Below are 5,931 nucleotides of genomic sequence, written 5' to 3'. Positions count from 1 at the left end.
AAGAGGCTGACAGGCTCTGTAAGAACATGCCTCACAATGGGGTAAAAGTGTCACCCCTGGGGGGCAGGAGCTGCCCAAAGTTCCCCATTGACTTACTATGGTGAAGGACGGCCCATGAAACGCACATTTCTCCTACTATGGTAAATTGCATTGGGATTTTGTATTGAACATAACTCTGGATCACAGTGTCATAGAGACAAGGGGGCGGGCTCATTTTACTCAGCCAATCAATCAGCCTCTCAGGATCATTGTGAAGCTATCAAGCCACGCCCTAGCAACCATTTAGAGCACCTTAGCAACAAGTTCCATTGAAAGAGATCAAAGGGAGATCCGGATAGAAGTGTCATAGAAACATGAGGGTGGTCTCGTTTGACTCGGGGCAGCAAACAGCCAATCATGAATCACCTCAACAATTCCTAGCCCCGCCCTAGCAACCATTGTCGAGCACCCTAGCAACCAATATCCAAAGAGGGATATCTTCCATTCTGAATGTCACAGAGGCGTGGGAGTTGGTTTATATCATTCACACTGACAAGCAGCCTTTGGAGTTTAATCATTGGCAGCTGTCAAGCCACTCCCTAGCAACCAAATAGAGCACCCTAGCAACCGTTTTGCAAGACCTATATCTCTGCATCAGAACATTGTATAAAGATCGTGGTTGGCTCTTTTGACTCATGCTAGCAAACAGGACTTCCAAAATGCTACACATGCTAGCTGTGAATAGCTACATGCTAACTGTAATTAGCTTAGGGTAAACATGATAAAAACTCAAAATGTGCTAGCATCTTGCTAAAAAGATATTAGCAACATGCCAAGCATGCTATCAACATGCTAATCGTATTAGCAACATGCTAATCATAGTAATTCATGCTAGAATGTAGTAAATCATGGTAATTCACGGTAAATCATGCTATTGTTGCACCCCTGGAACAGGGGAAAATAGACATAAATAAAATGAGACGACACGAACTCCTTGTTGTCTGTGCGCCAGCTGTATTGACTGTGTGAACTCATTTCTTTCTTTTTCAAAACAACAATAAAGAGAATTGAATGTATTCATCAATACATTAGTTCACATTAATATGCAGACAAATCAACAATGTATCACAACAGTCATCATAACTGTGATTTAAATACATTTTTTATAACTTCACATTTTTTATAACTGAATTTTATTAGCACTAAAGCTGCATTTTTAACATTTAGTCCTGCATCAACTTTTCTACAACTTCTTTAATACTAAAATAAAATGAAACACTATTTCAGCAGTCACCCATCAACAGACAGACCAACCACGAAAACACAGAAAAACTACATAGACTATATTCCACATATCATTTACTCCTAACCATTTCAGACAATAAATGGTATATAACGACATGATACATTCAGTTTAGCCCACAGTTTCCTCGTGGTTAGCATGTCAAACACACGATAATTAAACCATCAAATCTCACATTTTCATATATGTTCAGGAGAAATAATGAGCTTTACAACCACTGTATAGTTTTAGCTCACAACAGAAATGAATTTATAAATAGTCTATACCCGGAACAGGGGAAAATAGACATAAATAAAATGAGACGACACGAACTCCTTGTTGTCTGTGCGCCAGCTGTATTGACTGTGACGCAAAACACAGAGCGTGTCAGCGACTGCCTGCAGCCTTTGGCTTCCCCTAGTGGACATTTCCTCAATTACACTTCATTTTATTTCCTCAATTACACTTCATTTTATTTCCTCAATTACACTTCATTTTACACAATTACACAACCGGGCCAGACGTGGGCCAGATCTCAGAAATGGCATGGGCCACATCTGGGCCAGATCTAATTATCATATAATAAAGAAAATACTCAAATAATCAGTCAAAAGTGATTTAATAAATATAAATATTTCATGAATACATTTAAATTTATAAATAGTAATCAAAAACAGGAAACAATACATATTATAAATACATATATGTATTGTCCAGAAGGGGAGGACTGCCAGAAACCAGAAGGTAGTCCAAAGAAAACAAATATTTATAAATAAAAATCAAAAACAGGAAACAATAAATATAATAAATACATTATTTAAATATATACAATTAAACAGGCAGAGGTCCAGAAGGGGAGGACTGCCAGAAACCAGTCCAAAGAAAACATTAGACCAAGGTCTACATACATATTATGAACAAGGTCAAGCAAGTGTCACTCAGAACCAGGAGACTTTAATAAAACAAGTGGAGAATCAGATCTATAGTTCAGAAACAGAGCAAGGCAAAAGGGCAGTCCGTCGAACAGGCGAGTGCCAGAACCAGGAAACAGTCCATGTGTTTGTCTTGCCCGACGGCCTCCATCCCTGTCTGCGGAAAGCTGCAGCATCTCTTTATCCAGTTTTCTACTTCCTGGTCTGTTGCAGTGGAAGTCAAACGGTTTCTTCTGACTGCAGCGACAATGACCAACAGTAAATAAGCAAATTATTATTATTTATTATAAAATCTAACATTTATAGGGAATTGTTTTTTAGCTGACACCAAACACAAATAAAACACAGTAGTTAATTTCAGAAAGCCGTACCATTAATCACAGTTTTCAGAGAGGTGTCTTTGAATGCCGCTTTTCCACTGATTCCCCTCCAGTTCATTTGCCGGGTCATGTCGTTTGATAGAAGGAAGCTCAGAATCCGCCACACACTTTCCTTTACTGTTGTGCCTCCCCTCAAGGCTAACGTGTTTATCTGGAAAAATAAATATATGCACAAATAAAGGAACAAGCAAACATCACACTTGATTATAATGTTCAAAAACAGGGTGGGCTTTTACCGGTCAATATAACAGTTCATTTGAAATTATTTAGCCTATAAAAGGATAGTATAGAAGAATAGCCGTTTCTGTTTTGAAGAGCATAAAAGTGCGTCCATCCATCATAAAAGTGCTCCACACAGCTCTGGGGGGTTAATAAAGGCTCTTTGAAGCGAAGCGATGCGTTAGTGTAAGAAAAATAAATAGCTTCCAGCAGACAGGCCTTGGAAAATATACAGCCATTCACTGCCATTATAAAGCTTGGAAGAGCCAGGACATTTTTTTAATATAACTGATTGTATTTGTCTGAAAGAATAATGTCATATACACCTAGGATGACTTGAGGGTGAGTAAATCATTAGCTAATTTACATTCATTTCAGTTCCTTCAGCAGGAGGAACTTATTCGCAACCATCAATCTCATTGGTTAGTGCTAACTATGACCATCCACATTCTGACTTCAGTAAATCAGTTAGAGCGAGTACAGTTGCCGCTTCTTCACCAAGCCAAACCTTTCTTGTTGCTCAACCAGTCCATGTCAAACCGGCCCAGCCAGTACAGATATGACTTTAACATGTGGTTGACTACCTTCTGTACCATGAACAATGAACAAAAGATGAAAACACTGACACAGTTACAGTAATTGAGGAGTTAAATGGTTCTATTGAAATATGAAATCTCACCACAGCTGTCTTGTAGTCTTCCTGCTGCAGCCGCCCCTCAATGACCTGAAGATGTTGAAAACTTGACAGTGGAAAACAGTCTGTGTTTAATGTTGGGCTGTCTTCTGTAGTTTATCATTTTTTGAGGTCGTAGACCAATTTAACCAATGTGCCCATCTGTTCTTTAATCATTTCTTGGTTTGCAAGAATTTTGCGTATCCAAGCTACAGTATAAAAAAGAAAAAGCTATGAAAAAAAAAAATGCATATAATGGTGTAAAAAAAAAAAAAAAAAAAAAGTCAGTACCAACCTTCACTGAAACCAGTGTGGGATGATGCTAAAGAGGGGAACACCACAACAATATATTAGTTTGAACCAGAGGTGGGAGTAAGTCACTAAATGCAAGTCTCAAGTCAAGTCCAAGTCTTAACATTGCAAGTCAAAGTCAAGTCAAGTCATTCTGTTGTAAGGGTCAAGTCAAGTCAAGTCAAGTCAAGTCGCAACTTAGTCATCAAGTCATACCAAGTCACACACAGGCTCGTTTTACACATTTTTTTTAACTCTGGGACTTTTATTACTTATTTAGACACAGAGGGCTGATGGGTTACAAAAATAAATAAACTAACTTGTGTGTAATAAATAAAATATCATTAAGAAGCACTTTAAATGCTCTAAAATAAAATAAATTAAATGAACACAAGTAAACAAGAATTAATAAAACTTTTCCCATCTTGTGCTAGCCATACATATAGTTATTTTGCTGTGATGTCAAATTTCCAGATACTTACATAATTGTGATGAATTTAATCCTTTTTAAAGTTATTATTTTGCAGTGTAAGATTACAGTTAACACCTTTAAATATTACATAAATGTATTATGCATTTTTATTAAACTTAATGTGTATAAATCAGCAGCAAAAAGTAATTCTTGAAAAAATCTGCACAGTAATTTTATAAAATCTAAACATGTTAATAAAAACAAATTACTATTAGTACTCTTATAAAATTCAATCAGGCAGTCATACATTTCACCATTTTATATTTATATATTAATGTCAAGAATTCAGAAGTGTATTTATATAGCCTACACTACACAGAAATAATATACAATTAAATTATGCTTATTTTAAATGTATTGAGCAGGCTAGGTATAAAAAAATATAAGCTTTTAATAATCTTTCAGTGCGCAAAACTATGATAATGAAACGCTTCAAAACAGAGCGCACAAAGCGCGTATGCAGAATGATGTGCTCAAAGCAACATGGAGTCACAGTGTTCAGCGCTGCGCTGCACAAGTGCGCATTTAAAAGTTCACGGCGCAAAGCGAAGAAATGTCGAGCGCACAAATCCTAGTGTATATCTGTCCAACAGTTTATTGATCATTTGTTTCACAGTTTTAAATTCCAGTTATTGTGCGTTTGATGCCGATTCATAGTCCTTGTGATGTGCGTGATCTAACAAGCACACGGTAGTGAGTCATTTAAAAACAGCAACAAACTCCAACAAAATAAAGTCATTTTATGCAAATCCACAGCCTTTTATCTACAGATCATGCATTATAATGTGAATATATCATATTGGAGAATGGAGAGTGTTTTACCGTGCATCCAACCGGAAGAGGCGCGCGCGCTGTTTGAATACTGAATGGAGAATGATTGACAGCCACAGAGGAGGGAAAACGAGTTTCCGTTAAAAAAAAATAATTCACAATAATTGAAATAAATTATTTTCCACAAGTCATTTCAAGTAAATAGGCACAAGTCCGAGTCAAGTCTAAAGTCACAAGGAGCAAGTCTAAAGTCAAGTCGAGTCTTTTCAGAGATCTAGTCAAGTAAGTCTCAAGTCCAGAAAATTGCGACTCGAGTCTGACTCGAGTCTCCCACCTCTGGTTTGAACACGTTAGAAGGAAGTAAAACTTCACTTTTTACTCTATGGCTCTGCAGATTTGGTTGTACATATTTCGGTTTAATGGGTTAATGAGTAAAACACGGTCAGTTTTAGAACTTAAATTGTTGTGAAAGATAACGCATGTTGTGTAACAGTATTTTGGATATATGCGTAAACCTGTAAGATTTGAATGCAGTGTTAGTGAACTGACACAGTATTACTTACAACTTAAGACCTCTGCCTCTCCATGTCTAAAGTGTGGGGTTGATTCCTAACTGTCAAAGCTAATTAGTGGGAAAGGCCAAAGTTTAGCAGTAGATTTTAGCACATGTTATATTGGTAAAATATGGGTGTGGGTTAAATGGGATGAAAAGGTTTTATCGTAAATTTACGGGTTACTGATATATGTTTCAATGGTGTTGATGTCCTCCTTTGGTTGCTGTGGATTTGTTTTTGGCGCCCTGATGGCATCAAAACAAGCCATAAATAACGTCACCCCTGAATTTGGCTAACATTAGAGATTAACACAAAACACAAAGATAAGCTGTGTCTGAAATCGCTCCCTATCCACTGTATAGTGCACTATTTAGGGTG

At 37.0% G+C, this 5,931-nt stretch overlaps 1 long non-coding RNA gene across 1 annotated transcript; it reads right to left on the bottom strand.

The window, feature by feature from the left end:
- Window positions 1–2,234: 2,234 nt before the first annotated feature.
- LOC311083748 lies at window positions 2,235–3,663 on the bottom strand. Its single transcript, XR_014606355.1, has 3 exons — window positions 3,472–3,663; window positions 2,565–2,724; window positions 2,235–2,430 (listed from the first exon to the last, which is right to left on the bottom strand). It is a non-coding gene; the product is annotated as an uncharacterized lncRNA (long non-coding RNA).
- Window positions 3,664–5,931: the final 2,268 nt, after the last annotated feature.

This window comes from Abramis brama (genome assembly GCF_963993115.1).
Source record: "Abramis brama genome assembly, chromosome: 1".
Classification (NCBI taxonomy): domain Eukaryota; kingdom Metazoa; phylum Chordata; class Actinopteri; order Cypriniformes; family Leuciscidae; genus Abramis; species Abramis brama.
This window is presented reverse-complemented; position numbering and strand designations above follow the sequence as displayed.